At 44.8% G+C, this 21785-nt stretch overlaps 1 long non-coding RNA gene across 1 annotated transcript in view; it reads left to right on the forward strand.

Annotated features, from left to right (window-relative positions):
• Positions 1–1387: 1387 nt before the first annotated feature.
• LOC140915250 (uncharacterized) overlaps positions 1388–21785 on the forward strand; it is a 44154-nt gene continuing 23756 nt past the window's right edge. The window contains exons 1-2 of the long non-coding RNA XR_012160113.1: positions 1388–1450; positions 6120–6202. This is a non-coding gene — a long non-coding RNA (uncharacterized LOC140915250). The remainder of the gene's footprint in view (positions 1451–6119; positions 6203–21785) is intronic.

Consider the following 21785-nt stretch of genomic DNA (forward strand, 5'->3'; position numbering starts at 1 on the left):
GGCAGATACTTTCTGGGTTTCTTAGCTGGGAATTAGATTTTATCACATTAGGCGAGTTTTCCCAGCTAGGCATATAATTTAAGTGGGTGGGTGCGAAGCCCCGGTACCTAATTCCTTGAGCCTGGGTATCTCTTTCACTGAAAATTAAGCACTGGCTCATTTTAGGAGGAAAGTCTGCTGTTCTCCCACCTTGGCATCACACGCTTAGGCCTGGTCTTTACTGCTTAAGATGATGCATTTTTTACCCCAGGGTAACTAACGCACATGAGGTATTCCAAGGTGAAGACAAGTCACTTTAGTTTTACCATAAGGTAAACTTGCAGAGGTCAACTCCATAAGGGAGTATAGGGCTGACCTCCTCAAGTTTACCTCACAATAAAACTAACATTCTTTTTCTTCACTGTGTTTTTACCTCAGGAAAACTCAGACACGTTGGTTACCCTGAGGTAAAAAAAAACACAATTTTTTGTTTAGTAGTGAAGATGCTCATGCTGACACTGGTTTACTAGCAGCTGTAAGTTAGTGACTGCTAAGGAAGCTGATCCTGTATTTGGCTGTCCAGCCTGCTGTTGGTGAGACTGACACCATATGTCCCTTGTCCTGTAGTTTCTATGCTTCTCTGTTTGTTATTAATTCACTTTCTTTATCATCCTAGCTGCCTGGATAGCCATTGAAATTTGAGATATTTCCTCAGTTTTTGTTAATTCGTAAGGAATTATTTATCTATATTGTGAATTTTTACTCCTCTCTGTTTTAGCAGGAGGCAAGGGACACAAACTGTCTCCTTGAACCCCATACTGTCTCTCTGAAGAGCATAGCACTGAATTAATGGTCCCTCTGTTTAGCTTTGTTTTTCCTACATCTGCAGTAGGATTGCAGGTGATCTGTTCTGATCTTTTCTTGTACACTTCTGCCTCCTTGCCAGGCTGTAGAGTAACTGTAGAGCTACTCCATGGAGGCTGCTCTAACCCCATGGCTGAAATAGCTTTGGCAGGCTCTTTTACGTCCCTCACCCATTCCATCCATGTCCTGGCTTGTCAGGACTCACCTCCACCTGTCCCCTGCATACTACTCTGCAGGAAGTGCCCAGTGAGCTGCACTCTGCACCACAGGTGTTTGCCACTCTTCTCCAGCCCCTTGGCAACCACCCCGTGCACTGCCTGGTTCTACAACCTCAGAGGCAGGGACTAGATTTGCCCCATTGCTTAACTTTTATTAAATAAAGAAAAGCTTTCTAGGGACTGAAGGAAAGTATCACCACCAGTTTCTAGGAGCCTCTGTCTCTGAACTTCCCACCATAGCTGGCCCCAGTGTAATTTTTTAAGCACAGGTGCAAGTTGGAACATTAATTCTAATAGGGCATGGTCTTCGTCTGTACCCAGGTACTTCTAGCCAAGGGAAGCACAGCATCTCCCATGAACTCCACCTTCACTCATGGGCCTGCGCTGAGGTAATTAACCCTTTAGTCACTGGACTAAAATGTAATACTGTGTCTAACAGCTCTGCTTCAGTGGGAATCTCATTATGAGCCTGGTTTGGGAGTCTGCTCTTTCCACATGCGCATCCTGGTTTTGGCCTACCCCAGTGAGGCCTTACACTCCACTCAAATGGCATTTTTCTGTTAGGCTGTCTAATGTGATCACTTGAAAACCTCATCTGATCAATTCCAAAATTCCTAGGAAGATTCTAGACATCAGTGGCTGATTTTGGTGAAAATCAGAAAAGCTTGATTTCCACTAAAATCACCACTTGGTCACTTGGCATATAGGGTGAGGCAGTGACCCACAGAGGCCTGTGTGAGAGGAGAAGAGGGGTGAGCCAATGATCTCAGGATTAGGGTTAGTGGTCCCCTCATCCTAGTCTGGCCAGTCCCCCCACACACTCCAGCCTGGCCCCACCAGTGGGATCTCATATGCCCACTCTAGTCAGGCCCCATTTTTCTGATTTTTCCCTAAAATCGATAAGGTTCTGGAGGGTGGGGGAGACAAGGGCCTGGCCATAATGATGTACATGGGGTGTACAGCTCAGCATAGATGCTGTACATCAGTCTGGTATATACAGTCTGGCAGTGCCTAGATATTCATTAAGAATTAGAACTTGTTAGTTTTATAGCTGCCCGAGGAGAGGGTGTGCCGTGCAGATACACTCTTTGCTGTTGCTTCTCATGCAGACCTGATTTTGACCCTGTAACTCTCACTCCTGTTCCTGTTTTTCATTTATTGTCCCCTGAATTCAGTTGAGACCTGGGTCCAGTGGCTTCTCCCCTTAGGTCGGGGGAGGAGCCTTTAGCTGTGGCCACCCACCCTTCCCCAGATTCCCCAGATCCTCAATAGGTACACTTCGTGCTTCAGGGCAGTGTAGAGCACCAGGAGAGATGGCAATTATATCTTCTGCCCTAGGAAGAACAGAGAGGGGGGCAAGGACAGAGGAGAGAAGGGGAGCGGCACGTGCTTCAGCAGCTTGGACAGTGAACAGAGAAATGTTTTTCTTGATCTGCTGTCTTCACACTGTGTTCTGGGCCACTGCTGAGGAGCTTGTTATAGAATGTGTATGTGAGCCATCTGCAAAAGGAGACCTACATTTAAATGCCTCAGACACCTTAATGGGCCATGCTTGTTAATTTCATGGTCATAGGGTTTTAAAAATCGTAAATGTCATTATTCAGCTATTTAAATGTGAAATTTCATGGTGTTGTAATCGTAGGGGTCCTGACCCAACAAGGAATGGTGGGGGAGTCGCAAGGTTATTATAGGGCGGGTTGCAGTACTGCTACTCTTACTTCTGCGCTGCTGTTGGCGGGTCGCTGCCTTCAGAGCTGGGTGCCCAGCCAACAGCTACCGCTGACTAGCCGCCCAGCTCTGAAGGCAGCGCAGAAGGAAGGGTGGAAATACCACAACCCACCTAAAATAACCTTGCGACCCCCCTGCAACTCCCTTTTGGGTCAGGACCCCGAATTTGAGAAACGCTGGTCTCCCCCCGTGAAATCTGTGTAGAATAGTATAAAAGCAAACAAAAGACCAGATTTCACGGGGGGAGACCAGATTTTATGGTCCATCACACATTTTTCATGGCTGTGAATTTGGTAGGGTCCTAGCCATGATGTTTACAGGACAGGGGCTCAGCACTATCTGAAAATTAGGCCCCTTTGAGGTGTCTCAGCCAGACATGCCAAACCTGCAAAAAAAAATGCAGAAATTGGGCTTGTTTTTGGCTTAATTGAGTTGTGAGTTGTTTGTTGGCTAGTTTTTGGCTTGTTGCTTCTTTTCTTTTTCCATCGGGTCCCAGCAAGCAGGGGCAAGCGGGGGAGAGAGTCGGGGTGCACAGCAGGCCCACCACAGTCCCAGACGGCACGCCGGGGGGGATCTAGTCACATAGAGTGTTGGGGTTCTTAGGGATTGGCTTGTGTTGAAATGGGATTAACTTGATTTTGGGTTTATTGTGAAAGTCGGGGTGCTTATTTACCGCATGAAAGTTGGCAACTGTGGTCTCAGCTGGACAGAGACACCTCAACTGATTAACCATCAGCCTTGTTTTCTTGTTCTGTTGGCAGTATGTGTCAAATGCCCCCTGCACCCATTATTTCTATACTTGAGGAAATAGTATATGCTGTTTTGTGCACAAGACTTAGGCTATAACTTGGGCTCCTAAAACCATTATAGAACTGGGTTATCTTGTCCATACTATCAGTACAAAAAAGATTAGAACACAGAAGCCCTTTGCAAAACAATTTGCCTGTGCAAAATGAAACATGTAGACTACGTGTTCACTTAAAGAGGAATTGCAAGGGTTAAGTGTTCCCCAGGAGGCATGTGGAAATACTAGGGGCTATGGGGAAATCAGACCAACAATTATTTCTCCATCTGACAATTTCTGTAATGCAGTTCTGTGTTGTCAGTACAAAATTCTACAGCTTGTTGAAAATAAAAAATTGGCAGGTGGCATAAACAAAACTGAAAACCTTTCTCCAACTGAAATTTCTTCTGACTTTCAAGGAATCTGCAATAAAACACAGTCCAAAGACAAAAACAACTTACATCGAACAAAGGAAATCAAAGGCTGCAATTGTGAAGAAAAGTTCAGTTTTCAAACATTTACAGTTTTAATTAAGTATAACCTTAAACAAAGTTATCTACCAGCACTTAATTTTCAGATAAGCACTCCAGAGTAACACACCAAAGTCTGATCAAAATCATATCGACAGTACACCTAAAGTCTCAGTGAAAATGTATCATACGGCAATTTTAATTTAATGGAGACAATGCTTTTGCAGACGTTCTCAGAAACAAGAATTTCTAGTTTGTTTCGCCAGATAAATAAAGCTTCTTTTTGTCAGGTCTAGTTTATCACTAGGATAAATCTCTGATTGCAAGTAATGTATGCAAATCATTAATACTAATTTAAATTGGACTCAGATGTTGAAACATGTCTCTGATATATGCAAGAAAAGTAACCATTTCCTGTCTGCACTCTGTGTATTGCAGGCTGCTTGTATTTATGCAAGTTGGTGCTGCTTCCAGGACCGGCTCTAGGCAAATCAAGCACATACTTGGGGCGGCACAATTCCAGGGGCGGCATTCGGCCATCTTTTTTTTTTTTTTTTTGGCTTGGGCAGTTGTGCTCTCAGAGCTTGGGGCGGCAAATTTTTTTCTTGGGGCGGCAAAGAACCTAGAGCCGGCCCTGGCTGCTTCCCCATGCCCAGCTGCTAGCACCTGAGGGCAAGAGGCTAATGGGATAGCCCTGGCATCTGTGAGCTTGTGTGTGTCCTCTGCAAGGCTAAGCATTCTTTTTGGTGTTTTGCCCCTTGGATGCATGGAAATTCAGACCCAGTTAGAAGCAAGGTTTTACTGTGCACTAAGATGCACATCAACCTCTGTCGAACAACGCAGTCGCAAGCCAGATATTTGCATAGTTGCTTGGAGTATTTATGTTCAGGATCAGATAATCAAAAACTTCTTTCCATCAAAAATTGCTGTTTTGTTAAAACTTAAATGTTTTGCAGAAACAAAATGGTTTTGATGCAAATTTCCTCAGGAAGTTTGCAATCCAAGGTCGGGGAAGGATTCAGAATGGGGACACAAACCTGACACATGGCCTAACTACCAGCCTGTTGGCTATTCCGGGGTGGATTGCTCTCTCTCAATCTCTTTTGGCTTTTCTAGCAGTTTCATTTTCATTCCAAAGTGGCACGAAAACACATTTGAAACTTCATGAAACAGAAATGTTTTTTTCTAGCCAGCCCTATTCAGGATACGATTAGGCTGAGGCTCACTATTGTGAGCAAGAAATTTTGTGTAGAAGGTAAGACTAATATTTAAGATATATCCTACATCCATTGAAGTCAATAGGAGTTTTCCCATTAACTTGAATGCAAGCGGGATTGAGCTCTTGGGGAGCATGTAGTACCAGATCTATATTTAGACCGTGAACCCACTTCTCCATGAGTATATTACATGTACGGAGAGACTGGGTTAAACTGATGGCTGCATTAGCCCCTCTGTTCCTATTCCCCATCCCTTATTTTACCTAGCATGACACATTTTAATTAGTTATAATTAGGCTTAGACAGATTCTATTTTTATCAGTAAACGTTGATAAACATCAATTTCACACACAAATCCATCAAAAAAAGGTTCCACTGATGATCATTGAAATGTACAATGTAGTAAGAAAGAAATGCTGCTTGAGAAATTATTAGACATTGATTTAGGGTTATTTACTTTGTATATTTTGACATATGATGTTGTCAATTTGTGTTTTAACAATTCTAAAGCTTTAATCTTTTGAATCTCAACATCTACTGTCATTAAATAATTATTGTCTGAATGTCTCAGAATTTCCCATAACTTTGCAAATTTAAATGGATAAAAATAGAAAACAAAATTTAAAACCCGTAATTTTGCGCAACTGTGAAAATGTAAATTGATAAAAATCTATAAAAGCTTAAAAATAAACATTAAGATTATCCATCAAAATTATCAAAAAATCAAAATTGAATTCTGCCAACCCTAGTTATAACACTTAGCACTTACAGTATGCAGAACTTTGCATCTTCAAAGCCCTAAGTGAGCATTAACTAACTAATTATAATTAATTAAAATGTGTGTTTATTGTATCCTTAGCTGGGACCTGCCTTCTGAGAGAGGTAGAAGATGCTGATCATTCCTCAAGCACTGAAGTCACTCCAGGAGGTCTGATACATAGAGTATGGATGGAAGTATCAAATTTATCATTAGAAATACTGATAATTGGGTACAGCATGTCCAGTGATTTGCCTAATAAGTACGGAGGTGATAGACTGCATGAGGCAACTAGAAAAACTTCTAGTGAGTGCCAAGTAGGGTTTCCAACTTCATAATATTTAAAAACCGGACACTCCAACAGGAGTACCAGAACCTCCCCCAGCCTCCCTCTTCCCCCTGAGGCCCCGCCCCCCCCAATTCTCCCCCAGACCCGCCCCCCATTTGCTCCTCATCCCCCTCAGACCCCATCCCCTGTTCACTCTTCTTCCCCCTCACTCTCTGCTATTCCCCTCTCTCACCTGCCCAGGTAGGGAGGGACTTTCCTGCGGAGCTGCAGCTGGGAGCTACAGCCATCTGACACAGGTAGGAGGCGGCCCTAGCTGAGTACGGGCTGGCACAGGTGATGATCTTGTGCCTCCCCACCTCCCCTGCCCACAGTAACCGGACTTTGTGTGTCCAGTCAGTAGATCTGATCAGACGCTCTCAGGTCCCCTTTTCGACCTGATTTTCAGGTCAAAAACTGAGCATCTCGCCACCCTAGTGCCAAGGAGGAGCTGCGTTGAGGTACATTTTGGTATCAGTCACATAAATGTAAGTTATTAGGAAAAATTAGTGGGTCCAGGGCACCTGTGGTTGCTTTGTCTTGAAATGCTTCTTGTTATACACACAGGGCAAGGTAGATGGGGGATTTTCAGAGACTTGGGGCCAGATCCACATCTGTTGTAAATCAGCATAGCTGCACCGATATCACCAGCTGAGAATCTGGCTCTACATCTGTTGATGTGAATATGGTGTAAGAGAAGGGATTTTCACTTATTAGGCACTAGGAAACCTTTGAGAGAAGCTCTTCAGAAAGTATAGGCTTCTTAATCAAAGTGAAATCAAACTGCTGCTGGCACAGAAAATTGATACGGTTGGAGGGGATTGATTAACCTAGGAACTGGCAGAAAGCTGGCAGGGGCTGAGGAGCACTCAGGCTGGAGAAAGACCCCTTCTAGGGATGTGTCATACCAAAATAACGCTGTATCCAGCTAAGTTTTGAGACGCAATTTTTTGACACTTTAAACAACTACTTTATGTAAAAGCTAGTTCTGGAGCATACAGGAGGAGAGCATCTTCTTGTCTCAGTCCTGAGGAACACACGGGTTGTCGGTTCAAGAAGTAACTATAGCTGAGTCACTTAGGTATGTCTACACTGTCAGAAAAACCCTGCAGAAGTGAGTCTTCTCACTATGGGGCTAAAAACAGCAGTGTAGATGTTCGTCCTCGGGCTGGAGCGCAGGCTCTGAAACCCAGTGGGGACGGGGAGAGGGGTGCCTCAGAGCCCAGACTCCAGCACAAATGGGAATGTCTGTGCTGCTATTTTTAGCCTGGAAGCAGGAGCTCGAATCAGTTGACCTGGAATCTGAGACACACTGCTGTGGGGTTTTTTTGCAGTGTAGAAGTACCCTAAGTAATAGTGACCATGATAAATTCAATACCCTTGGGAGGAATTGTAATTATATAAAAAACTAGCTTGGTGACACTAAACTTGGCTATGACCTTCCTAGAATATTAGGGTTGGGAAGGGACCTCAGGAAGTCATCTAGTCAACCCCCCTGCTCAAAGCAGGACCAATCCCCAATTTTTGCCCTAGATCCCTAAATGGCCCCCTCAAAGATTGAGCCCACAACCCTGGGTTTAAGAGGCCAATGCTCCAACCACTGAGCTATCCCTCCCCCCTTGATACTACCTGAAGAGGCAGAGGAGACATGCTGAAGCAAGCAATTTGGCATTGCTGCGAGTCCTGAGTAGAACCAGCGGCAGAGAGCGTATGTCTTTTGTGTAGCTATAGGATCATGCAACTTCAACCATGTGACTAACTCTGCTCCAGAGTGTGCAAAAACAAACATGCAGAGTCCAATTCTGGGAAAAGGTTCACAGATGTTAAAAAAAATAATCTGTTGGATCTCAGAATGTGTGGGCAGAGCTTGGCCTAGAGAAAGGGCTGCCTTTCTATTTTTCAGTATGGCTTCAAAAATTGTTTTGTGCTGCCACACTCAGCTTCTATGGGTAGCCAGTTCCCAAATTCACTGTTCATTCCTGCTGAAATTTCTTCCCACACAGTCTGCCTCTCTGGGTATGTCTCCACTGCAGTTAGACACCCAGCTGACTCAGGCTCCTGTGACCTGGTTTCAGGGCTGTTAAATTGTGGTGGGGCTCAGGCTGCAGCCTGAGCTCTAGGACCCACCACCTCACAGGGACCTAGAGCCCGGGCCCCAGCCTGAGCACAGACGTCTACACTGCAGTTAAACAGCCCCACAGCCCGAGCCCCGTGAGCCTGAGTCAGCTGGCACAGGCCAGCCTGTTTTTAACTGCAGTGTAGACATACTTAGTGTGCTTGGCTCTTATGTGTGTCTGTTATATCTCTCAGCACTCTACTGACATTTTACTGATGATTGACATCCGTCCCCTCCAGCTATACTATATCAGACATCGCAGTGAAAATGGCAATGTTTACAATATCCATTTTGGTAATGATGTTTTTTAAATCAACTGATAGAGCTATAAACAGGCTATTGCTTGGGTGAGAGGTTGAAATCTAAGATTTAAGATTATTTCTGAGGTTGCATTATAGGAAACTCTCCGCTTGGGGATTGTAAAATGTACAGAGTCAGTTGCAATTATTTGATTTGTCCTAAGGACAGACCCCGAAATATCCACTCTCTTCTACCCATTCTGTTTTTCATCATCAATAGCACTGTTATTGCTGTAGCTATCACCAGCTACAGTGTTGGCTGTCATGTCTCACATTTTCCATCCTTTTGGGCATGTGTCACAGTGATGCTAAATAGCTCTCACGTGCCTACGGAGCTCAGTAAAGGGCTTACAGGTCTCAGTGAAAACACACAGAAGAATTTGCAGCATCAGGGTGTATTAATTCTGTGATCAGTAAACTATGTGATACCTATTAATCATTGTTACTTATTCATCACCCAGTGTCGTGCTAGGCACCATACAGACCTATAAGGCCTTATCCTCAGCTGTGCCTAATGCAGCTCAGGGAAGAAGGAAGGCAAAGGTAGCTTTTTTTGCCATTTTTGCAGCTCCACAGTACTAGGGCAGCTGGGGACAAGGATGGCTGCTGAGACTGCTGCAAGTTGTGTCTTCTGCAGCAGCCCCCATAAGGGGCATTCCAGCAACCAGGAATCACCAGACCACAATGGCACTCTGGCCACACCTCTTTCCATCAGCAATGCCCCCAACGCTCCCCATACACTGGAGGGATCACTGATCTTCTGGGAACTCTTCTTACACTAGGGAGTACCAGTTTCTGGCTGCTTTGAGCCATCACAGCTTACTCATGCTTAGAAGTACCTTAATCCTCAAGTAGTTCCATTCATTTCAAAATGATTACTCATTTAGCCAGGTAATACTCACCATGGGTAAGAGTATTTGAAGGGAGACCTACGGAGCAGAGCAATACAGCAATGCGTTTCTCTGTCAGAGCTCCTTCATTATCTCTGGTACTGGTAGGCAAATACCAGGGGACTCATACATACATACAAGTCTCCTTAGTAGAAGGTTTTTAATGTTGTTTCATGTTTCTGTAGAAAAGTATAGGGCCACCTGTAGATGTGTGAGATGAGGAAATTGGTAAGATGTGCCCAGGTGGTGCTTTATATTGTATTTCTGCTGTGTGAGAGTGGCTAGCATCATCATTTATGAAGAACTACTGCCATCTTGTGGCTTAGTATTTTATGTGCTCCCTGCATTCATGACTCCGGATAAGCAGAATGTGGTGTCAATGAAAACCTTAAGTATTTTAGAACTGTTTTGCTCCCATCACCCCGAATTGAGTCCAGATGAATTCAAGTTGTTTTTATAGTAAATTTATACATAGTAGATACAGTATCATTAAATGTGATAACTTCTGGTATTAGATTCATACTTTTAAATAGATGACAAACTTTTAAGTACAGTATGTGGAGAGAAGGGAAGAGTGTCTCTAGATTTCCAAAAAGAAAAGGAGGACTAGTGGCACCTTAGAGACTAACCAATTTATTTGAGCATAAGCTTTCGTGAGCTATAGCTCACTTCATCAGATGGGCTACAGCATCACTTCATGAAAGCTTATGCTCAAATAAATTGGTTAGTCTCTAAGGTGCCACTAGTACTCCTTTTCTTTTTGCGAATACAGACTAACACAGCTGTTACTCTGAAATCTAGATTTCCAGTGCCTGTTACACTATGCTATTGTATAGTTCTGGGGGAGATTCAGGAACTATAATGTCACACCATCCCCTTTCAGAAGCACAGCAATTGGCAGGACACTAGAGTCATAGAATCATAGAATATCAGGGTTGGAAGGGACCTCAGGAGGTCATCTAGTCCAACCCCCTCCTCAAAGCAGGACCAATCCCCAATTTTTGCCCCAAATGGCCCCCTCAAGGATTGAACTCACAACCCTGGGTTTAACAGGCCAATGCTCAAACCACTGAGCTATCCCTCCCCCCCCCCCCCCCGGGAGTCCTTGAAAGTGCATGAACTGACTGAATTGAATTCAGGTTTTGGCCCATCCCTTAGACTATGTGGTGGTATTTAGAGTTCTTATTTATATTATGCTGCGTATTGTCAAATGATAGCCTCAGTCATCAGTTTTCTGGAAATGAAATTTTTCAATTAAAACATTTAATGAAAAAAGCAAACAGGGCCCTGCAAAACAGAAACTTCCTGGAAGATTAACATTTTTCCCGAAAATGTTTCTGAATTTTCTACCAGCTCTAGCTTTAAGTTGCAACAGCCAGAGGGCCAATCTCTACCTGCCCCAGGAGCAGGAGAATATGACATCCTCTTTGTACTCACACTCCCTGCTGCAGTCCAATGGTAAATGCAGTTCAGCCAGGCCAGCCAGTGTGGCCCTAGAGAGACAGGCTGGGGGATTTTCATTTGGGCCCATCTCCACCCATTCTAGAAATGACATTTTATCTTCAGTTCAAACCTTCCTCCACATATATGCACTTTGTTGGTTTGGCTAAGAGGCAACCCAAGCTGAACCTACCTGATTCTGGATTTGCAAAATCAAAACCTCATGGTCTCAGCCCATCTATATAACTATTAAATATACATTGTGGGCGAGTCCAAAAATATTAATGAATGAGATGTGGATTTATGGGCTTGGTTGTTTGGATTAGTACCCTCTCCTCATCTGTTCTTTTTATGGCTGTACTTACTCCTGGTTATATAGGAATGTAGAAATTGCCATAACAGATCAGACCCCGGATGACCACCTAATCTATTGCCCAGTCTATCACAGTGGCCAGGACCAGATGCTTCCGAGGCAGGTTCAGGAATCCCCAACCAAACCCAAATGCAAAGGATTCATAGTTAACTGTGGTCTATTGAGTGGCAGTGTGGTGGGGTGATCTGCATCTTGTATTCTCAGGACTGAACTGAAGATCAGATTACACTAATGCAGCAGTTCTCAGACTGTGCGTCGGGACCCCCAAAGTGGGTTGCAACACTGTTTTAATGGGGTCACCAGGGCTGGCTTGGACGTGCTGGGGCCTGGGGCCAAAGCCCAAACCTCATTGCCTGGGGCCGAAGCCAGAGAATTTCAGCCCTGGGTAATAGGGCTCAGATTACAGGCCCCCTGCCTGGGGCTGAAGCCCTTGGGCTTTGGCTTTGCCCCTTCTGCCCTCGGGCTTTGGACCCCCACCCAAGGCGACAGGGCTCGGGCAGGCTCAGGTTTCGTTCCTCCCTGTCCCCCGGGGTTGAGTAATAATTTTTGTTGTCAGAAGGGGGTCACAGTGCAATGAAGTTTGAGAGCCCCTGCACTAATGTGTGCCAGGGGAGAGGAGGAGGAGTGGGTTATTCTGGTCTGTTTGCTGTAGTCATGGTTAAATATAGAACTGGTACTGACATTTCTTTTCTGGGTCAGCTATAAAATATCTGGCATACTCTTGTGATTTTTGTATCCTTTCTTATTCCTAGTCATAGATTTTTGAAGTTGAGCTTTAATAAACACAACAGGGGTAGAAAAGGAAACTTGACACATGCTACCAAGCAGTGAGCAGCTGACCTACTGCATTACGATGTTGCTACAGTCATATCAGATGAGCCTTGATCTCTAGGCCTGCCACTAACAAGCCATTAGTTTTGGTGATATTCTTTTTGCCTTTTCAAGTGGGAAACACTTCAAAGGCTAGATTTATGGCAGTCAGAATCTCTGAGATTTGCCAGCATATTAGTAAGAGAGTTCAGTTCTGTCTTGCATGCCTGACTTGTAATGGGGGTTGTTGTGCGTGTTGATCTGGGCACAGAAGATCACAAAGCACTTCCACACATTAATTGCCTACCTTATGTAAGGTGGGTGGCTAGTATTAGTTGTCCATAGCTTACAAATGAAGAAAGGCCTGGTGATGGCTGTGCTTACACTGACTCAAGTGGAAATCTAAAAAAGGAAACTTGAAAGCCCTGGCTGCCTAGTTCCCTGTTCTACTCATTTGACATCATTGTCTCAGAGAGAGACACTGTTGTGTATGTGTGTGTACAGGGGCAGTGAGTTATATGGGCCTGTGATGCCTGGGCTCCAGCAAATTGGATCCACCAATGTTTGGAGCTGGGTCTCCCACCGAGCCCCACCTCTCGCCTCTCCCAGAGTGTCCCCCGGCCCCATCTGCTGCCCCCGCGTGCCTCCCACAAGCATCCCTGCCTGCCCTGGGCAGTGGGCAGCTGCCACCTCCAGCTTCGTGCTGCGCTCCCTTGCTGGTCACTGCTGCTGCTGGCTACAAGGGAGCAGCGCCGGGGGCAGGCTGAGGTGGCTGTTACACCTGAGGAGGGAGGAGGGGAGGAGGCCCCCCCTCACCCCAACCCAGCAGGTGACTCTGGGAGGTGAGGAGGGGCTTATCCTGGCTGGACCTCCTGAGCAGCAGCCTGGGGAGGCTTCAATGAGTGTCATGCCAGGGGGGCCGGGAGGGGCTGCCAGCGGGAAGAGGGCTGAGGGGAGTCCTCCTCTCTGGTCCCGCACCCCAGCCCTGGGGCAGCCTGCCTGCTGCATTCCAAACTCCTCATCCCCAGCCCAGCCCAATGCCCCACACTCTCTTCTGCACCCCAACCCTGTCTCCCAGCCCAGAGCCCGCACCCAGCAACCCAAACCCCCTCCTGCACCCCCTCCTGTACCCCAACCCCTGTCCCATCCCAGAGCCCACACCCAGCACCCAAATTCTCTCCCAGAGCCTGCATCCCACACCCTCTCCTGAACCCCAACCTCCTGCCCCAGCCCAGAGCCTGCACCCAAACTCCGTCCCAAAGCCCACATCCCTCCCATACCCAAACTTCGTCCCAGAGCCTTAGGCAGGTGGGCGGGGGATGGGACTTGGACTCATTCTGGGCACCACCAAAAATTTATACAAACCTGCTGCCCCTGTGTGTGTATATGTACGTACGTATACACCCATAAGAAATAAATAGAATCGTGAGCCCGTTCTGTGACCCCGTTTTGAGCCAAATTGTTCTTTCTTGTGGTCACTTAAATTTCTTTTTCACATTTTCTCTATTGCTTGGAACAGGCAAGTGCCAAAATTTATCAAAAAGCAGCAGTGAAAAAGCCCCAAAGTAGGACATAACTTAAATGGACACTAAATGACATTACAAGTAATTGTAGTGCTTGTAAGAGATCTTGGATTGACAGCCCTGGAAAATGAAGCCATCTATTCAGAACACCGGTACAGCATTACAAAGCTCCCTAGTCCATTGCCAACCCCACATTCACAGAACTGTCATTCACAGAACTGAACTGGAGCAGCCTGAAGCAAAAATCTCCTTTTCCTCTTGCAAGATCTACATCTCCACTGAGCTTTCTCTGAAAAATCTCTCTCAGGCATTGTACTCTGAGAACTCCACCAGAGCTAGCAAGTGTAACGGACTGTGGGAATATTTACCCCCACGTCATCTAGCCCTGCTCAGAGGAGACCTACCAATGGAGGTTTAACTGCCTATGGTGGTTAAAAGGCCAACAGCTGGTCTCCAGTAAAGCTCCCGTGGATTTGAGCACTAGTGCAGCCATCCTGGTTCTGCAGCACTAGGGAAAGCTTTGGGGAAAGCCCAACAGAGACAAACAAGACCAGCAAGCGCTGTTTCCTGAAATGCTAGTTCAGTCAGAAATGGTACTGGCTGGCAGGTTAATGATTTGGCAGTTGGGCAAAATCCTTCAAGTTAGAGAATTAACAGCAACAGTGGGACTCAGTTGCTGGTATTCCCATCCACAAAAGTGTTTGCTTTCCTGAGAAATGAAGGCCCAGTTCTGTTATTAGCTGCTTATGCATGGCTGTCACTGAAGCCAGGGGGGAGTCAGGCATGTGAAGCCAGTGCAGTATTTTTAAAGCTTTATAAAATGGCTTCTGAACAACTTCTGTCTCTCACCCTTCTCAGGCTGGACACACACATTATTTCAGTCAAAACTACTCAAGATAGTTAAGTCCAAAGCAGCCTGCGAAAAGCTACAAAAGGATCTCTCAAAACTAGGTGTCTGGGCAACAAAATGGCAGACGAAATTCAGTGTTGATAGATGCAAAGTAATACACATTGGAAAACATAATCCCAACTATATATATAAAATGATGGGGTCTAAATTAGCTCTTACCACTCAAGAAAGAGATCTTGGAGTCATTGTGGAGAGTTCTCTGAAAACGTCCACTCAATGTACAGTGGCAGTCAAAAAGTGAACAGAATGTTGGGAATCCTTAAGAAAGGGATATATAACAAGACAGAAAATACCATAGTGCCTCTATATAAATCCATGGTGCACCTGCATCTTGAATACTATGTGCAGATGTGGTCGACCCATCTCAAAAAAAAATATTGGAATTGGAAAAGTTCAGAAAATGGCAACAAAAATTATTAGGGTTATGGAATGGCTTCCGTATGTGGAGAGATTAATAATCCTGGAACTTTTCATCTTGGAAAAGAGACGACGAAGGGGGGATAAGATTGAGGTCTATAAAATCATGGCTGGTGCGGAGAAAGTAAATAAGGAAGTGTTATTTACTCCTCATAACACAAGAACTCAGGGTCACCCAAATGAAATTAGTAGGCAGCAGGTTTAAAGCAAACAAAAGGAAGTTAACACAATGCACAGTTAACCTGTGGAACTCTTTGCCAGTGGATGTTGTGAAGGCCAAGTCTTCATAATCAATGTGATGCTCCAATAACCTCCGTTTAGATGTTCCAGAAAGTTGTAAGTTATTTCTCTTAATTTCCTTCCCTTTTGAAACAGATAGAATATACATTTGTATCACTGACTGCAAGGAACAACAAATCTCACATCTGTCTGCCATAGAAATGAGGAGGTATCCTTGAGCAGGAAATAGGATACACTGCACCATCCTGAGAGCTTGAATCTAATTTCTGTGTAGAGGTGAAATTTGCTGCAAAGAAGTCTTGACAAAACATCCCCTTCCTGGGCAATTTCTTCCCTTACAGGAATTCATTAGCAAGATATGCAAACCTGTTACAGGAGGTCTCTCTGCTGCATTCCTGCTCTATATGTATCATAGAAGACAAGTTAACATGATTTAAAGATTGTAACTTGCCAAGTTTTCCCTGAGCCAGGTTCTAATCGTATGGGTTCCCCAGTGCACTGAAGTAAAAGAACACGGTAATGGGAGCCTTATTTTCATCCAGTTGTCTGTGGTGTCACCATGTATATATCACAGCTCATTTTTCACAGTTTTGTCTCATCAATTATCTTTTTTTTATTTTTTGGTCCTCTTGGTAATGTCTTACTGCAAGCAGCTCTCTGGGCTGATAGAAATGGACATGCAGCAGAAGAATCAGCAGATTATATTTAATGTGTTGTGTGTTCACGACCATTCATCAAACCATCTTGAAGGTCCAGTCACTTTGATTAGTCTGTGCTAGGTGAAATCACAGCAAGCACCCTAATTACCTAGTCTGTGGAAACCAAAGAAGAGCAGCTGATATTATCAGTTGTTTTATTTTTTTCCCTGGCAATGCTGTGTCATGATCAATTCTCTGTATGAAGTATCTCGGTTTAACCAGCTTTGGTGAGAATCCTCTGGAATACCTGTTGAGACCTTGCATTGGGAACAAACAACCCTTTCTTGTATGCAGTGGTTAATCTATGCCATATGTTTTTCCATACATGAGAGAGGTGTAGTGTGATCCCATGCATTAGAGCAGGAGACCGGCCGTCAGGACTCAGGGTTTTAAAGCTCGTCTGCCACTGACTTGCTGTGTCATCCTCCGTGCCTCAGTTTACTCATTTTTAAAATAGGTCTAGTAGTACTTACTTTTCTAACAGGTGTGTTTTAAGAACTAGTGAATAAGATGCTTTTAATATCCACAAAGTAAAAGGTATGAGTGTAGTTATGATGTAACCCACATGTCAGTGTGTGTTATGTGTCTCCAGTTCACAGAAGCATGGTCTACACTAGGAAATTAGGTCAGTTTAACTGTGCTGGTCAGGGGTGTGAAAAATCAACCACCCTAAGTGGCACTGTTAAACTGCCCTAAGTCCCTGTGTAGACAGCTCGAGGTCAATGGAATAATTCTTCCACTGACCTAGCTACCACCTCTCGGGGAGTGGGATTACCTACGCCGACAGGAGAACCCGTTGGTGTAGGTAGTGTCTGCACTAAAGCAGGTGCAACTGTGCCACTGTGGCATTTTAAGAGTAAACAAGCACAGAGATTGTAAGATGGTTACATCTCCTAGTGCTTCCCCGTCTCCCGTCCTACCCTACTGTCTCTTTCTTTCAAGCTGTGTAGACTCATGCTTTTAGAACTAGAGATCACAGTGTGGCAGCCATCATATGAGTGGGCGCTGTACCGTAAAATCATACCACTGTTTGTTATTCAATTAGTTACCAGAGACCTGAAGTAACTCTCTCAGAACAGAGCTCAGGATCACTGGTCTGTCAAAACACTGAACACAGCTATTGATTCTCATGCAGCAGCCAGAGATTATTTATTAAAACGATAAGTCAAGCAGGTGTTCTGGAAAGCTATCTTTGCTTCGACACAGGTTTCCATTTTATTTCTTTAATTAATATAATGAAGATCTGAACAACAGTGGGACTGGAAGTTGCCACAAATTCCATGTGGAAGTTCTGCGTGTTCAAACAATCCATTGCCTTATTTTATTTTCTAAGCCTATTGTGGTTTTACGTTATGTTTTTGTGCACCAATGCATTTTAAAGGCTGAAAAAGGTCAATGATCACTTGATCAAATTTCAGCTGATGAGCCAACAGAAGTCTGGCCTTGAAAAGAGCTGAGCTGAAAAGTGTGTAGTTCCAAGCTGTTACATAATTAAATGATGCACTTGAATACAATATTTCAGAGCATTGACTCCATTTTCTCTACCTTGAATGCAAGTAACCCTACCTTCAGTCTATGCACTAAGATAAAGTGACATACCTACAGGGCTTGGGCCAGATTCTGACTCCGTTGCATTGGTGTAAATCCAGAGTAACTTCTCTGACATTCTGATACTGAAAGCAATGGGAGATGCGGGGGCTGCACTTGGGGCTGGCGTAGCATGCAGAGCCCCCTGGCTGCCCCCTCGCATAGCAGCCAGAGTGGGGACATGCCGCTGCTTCCAGGAGCCATGCAGAGCAGGGCCAAATCCTGACCCTGCTCCCTGGCTGGAGCGCCAGAGTGGGGCAAGGCCCAGACCCTGCTCCCCGGTGAGAGTTTGAGGGCCGGATTAAAACCTCTGAAGGGCCGGATGTGGCCCCTGGGCTGTAGTTTGTTACTACCTGATCACCCCTGATCTATTAGAATAGAAATAAACATAAGAGTTGTGAAAGGTGCTGGCCTGACAGCGATGGAGACTAAGGCCCTATTTATCCGCAGAACAGGCAGTGCATGAGCAGTGGGAATCCAAGCTTCCTCCACACCCACATAGTCGTGTTCTAAAGGGATCTTTTATTATTAATTTTATTTACATTTTCAGACTAAATAATCCAATAGACAAAGCCAAATAATAGTTTGTTACATGGTACCAGCTGACTTGCACTTACATAATAACGTGACTGATCTATGTATAGCACTATAATGATCGGCCCAGTTCCTCTCCCATTTCAGTCAATGGCAAAATGCCATTGATTAGTGACAGCGGGATCAGGTCCAATGTGTTATACATACTAGATGTCTGTTCCCTCAGATGGACGTAGCACACAAGGTTACAGAACAAGGGACAAAGGAGTCAGAAGGGAGGAAAAGATTATTCACTAATATTTGTATTACAGTAGTGCCTAGGCGTTTACTATTTACTGAGTATCACCAATGTACAAAAGAGAAAGGGAGGGCTTGAAAAGGCTTTTGCAGATCAAATCCCTTTCGCAGGCAGTATCCACATTTGTCACAAATGGGTTTGACTGCACGGGGGAAATGAATGGTGTTTGAAAACGTGTTAATGAGCTTAATGTAATATGTTTTAGGCACAATTTAGTACCTTGGGTAGACAAATGCGATCCTGTTGCAAAACATGTTGGCTGGATGTGGTTGACCCTCAGATGGACTTTGACCGGCTGAAATGATCTCAGAGGTGTTAAACCTTGTCTACACGAGCATTTAAATCATGCTAGAATGGGTTAGCTCAGAGGGTCTCAGCCTTTTTCTTTCTGAGGCCCACCCCCCGCAACAGGCGATAAAAACTCCACGGCCCACCTGTGCCACAACAACTGGTTTTCTGCATATAAAAGCCAGGGCTGGCATTAGAGGGTAGCAAACAGGGCAGTTGCCTGAGGCCCCATGCTACAGGTCCCACTCCTCCCCCCCAAGCTATATTGCTCAGGCTTCAGCATCAGCCTCGGGTGCCGGTGCTCAGGGACCTGGGCTTCAGCCCCATGCAGTGGGGCTTCAGCTTTCTGCCGGGGGCCCTGGCTTTCTGCCCTGGGGCGTCCAGCGAGTCTAATGCTGGCCCTGCTTGGAGGCCCCCCTGAAACCTGCTCAAGGTCTCCTAGGGGCCCCAGATCCCTGGTTGAGAACCACTGGGTTAGCTAATATGTTTTTAGACAAGACCTATTTCCTTAGTCTAGATCGGGCCAGTGTGAGACTACACATCAACCATTTAAGACACAATTCGGACTTTAGACAGGTTTCAGAGTAACAGCCGTGTTAGTCTGTATTCGCAAAAAGAAAAGGAGTACTTGTGGCACCTTAGAGACTAACCAATTTATTTGAGCATGAGCTTTCGTGAGCTACAGCTCACTTCATCAGATGCATGCCGTGGAAACTGCAGCAGACTTTATATATACACAGAGAATATGAAAAAATACCTCCTCCCACCCCATTGTCCAGCTGGTAATAGCTTATCTAAAGTGATCATCAGGTGGGCCATTTCCAGCACAAATCCAGGTTTTCTCACCCTCTATCACCAGCAGGAGAGTGAATTTGTGTGGGGGGGTGGAGGGTAAAAAATAAAGTAACAGAAAGCTTTACATGTGCAAATATTAAGAGTGTATTAAAGATGCATGTATGCGCAATAAACTAAGAAGGCAAGTGTGTTGTGATATCATGAAAATATGCCATGGCTAAGATGGATATTGCAGGCAACAAGAAGGAGCCAAATAAGACTGAGAGACAGGATGGGATTTTCAGAGGTACCTAAGTGAATTAGGAGCATGAGTCCTACTGGAAGTCAGGGAGACTTGTGCTCCTAAGTCACTGAGGTGCTTTTGGAAATCCCCCCAACAATTCCTTCCCTGCTTCCATTTTTCTCCAATTTTATCTTATTTATTGTCTACATTTATATATTCTCTTAATATCTTTCCTGCCTTTGTGTTGTATTCCCTATATTAGGTTTGAAGTGAACACACGATTTAAAAGATTGCAAAGATTTTCGTGAACCTGATGCAGAATTTACCAAATTTGACACAATTAACTATGTACAATTGGTGGCAGGGGGAGACATATTTGGAATATTAACAAGAAATTTGCTATGATCACAGATTCACCATACGTGATGACAATGGACATAGACACTATTCTGTTCAATGTCCTCTCAGGGGGACAAAGCATAACTACAAAGAGGTTTGTGTAAGCCCTTAAGGGTTTTAGGACATACATTGTATGTCCAAGAAGACAATAATTAAATGGCCCTATGGACATATGCCAAACACCCGGATTATCAAGAGCATGGCCCTGGGATTTTCTTGGAAAGTAGAGCAATTGGGGGAGGGGAATTCTTAGAACTGATTTAAAACTTATCTATTTTAAATATGAAAATAAGCCTGACTTTTATTCAGGGGACTAGCTGACTATAGAAAAGCACAAATATTTCTTATTTTATCCTGGACAGTCTGAGAGAGCAAAGTTTTTCCTTACTTGTAAATTTATTTTCTCTGAGAATTAGGCTGCATCTGTGTTGGCAAATATGGGACCTGTCATTCACCATGGGTGCAGCTCCACCTGTGGAAGCAGGGTTCACATGGGCTTCATTGTTTTTACTCCCAGTGGAGTTAGGAAATAGGGCAATAAACACATTTGAACCCTGTCTATACTACACCTTCCACCATAGCTACCCATAGTGGCTTGTATCCATGCTGAGTTACTAGTGCCATTTTTGCAGTGCAGACAAAGCCTCAATATTTGCTGCTCCTACACAGGGGGACCAGCAGTGACTGACAGCTCTAGGTCCCCACTATCAAGTGGCACCAGGATGAGGGAGGGAACTCACCTGGCAACTTCCTGCTACAGAGTGAGTTCTGCTCAAACTAATAGAATGGTGATAGTGTGGATGAGGACACACAAGCATTTCCCTTCTGGGAATGCACTGGGAGATGGCAGGGGTGCCACATTGGCTGTAGAGGTGGCTTTCTTTTCCCATCTATCATCTTGAGTGACTGTCAATTCCCAGTGTGCAGGAAAGGGCACTGCACACAATGAAGGAAGGGATGTGGGGGCAGAGGCTGAACAGGAGGTGGATTAGAGGCAGAAAGGATCTGAGCAGAAGGAAGGAATTTAGAAAAAGGATGAAGTGCTGAGGGAAGCATAGGGAACTCCCAGCTGCCATCTCTGGCTTACAGGCAGGGCAGTCTGGAGTAGTGAAATTTGCTGCTCCCTGATCATCGGAATCTAGCTGCCTTTAAGTTGCTGACATGGAGGGAATCAGGTGTTGTAGGCTCATCAGACAGTGGGTCAAATTCTGCTCTGGTTCATCATGCCTAGACTTCACACAATGGAATGAGTCTGGATTTACACCAGTGTAAGAGTAGAAATTGTCCCACACTGTGTTAGTAGACAGGATACAGTTACTGATCCCGACTTCCTAACCACTGTACATCCTGTACTCATCATCATGCAAACAGTGAGGGATCCATTCTGTGCTATAGCAGGTTGGCGCTGAAGACAGACAGGGAATTGGGGTGTGCATATAGTACAAGGCCTTGTATGACTACATAGGTTGCAGTGGCTTAAGCCCAGCCTTGCCTGGAAGCCAAGGAATGAATCAGATCATGAACAGATACAAACTTTCTCGAAGTTTGGGGCTGTTTGGAACTGTGCTTTTGGTGTAGGACAGCTCTGCTTAGAAGATGATTT

This window comes from Lepidochelys kempii, chromosome 7, assembly GCF_965140285.1.
Source record: "Lepidochelys kempii isolate rLepKem1 chromosome 7, rLepKem1.hap1, whole genome shotgun sequence".
Lineage (NCBI taxonomy): Eukaryota > Metazoa > Chordata > Testudines > Cheloniidae > Lepidochelys > Lepidochelys kempii.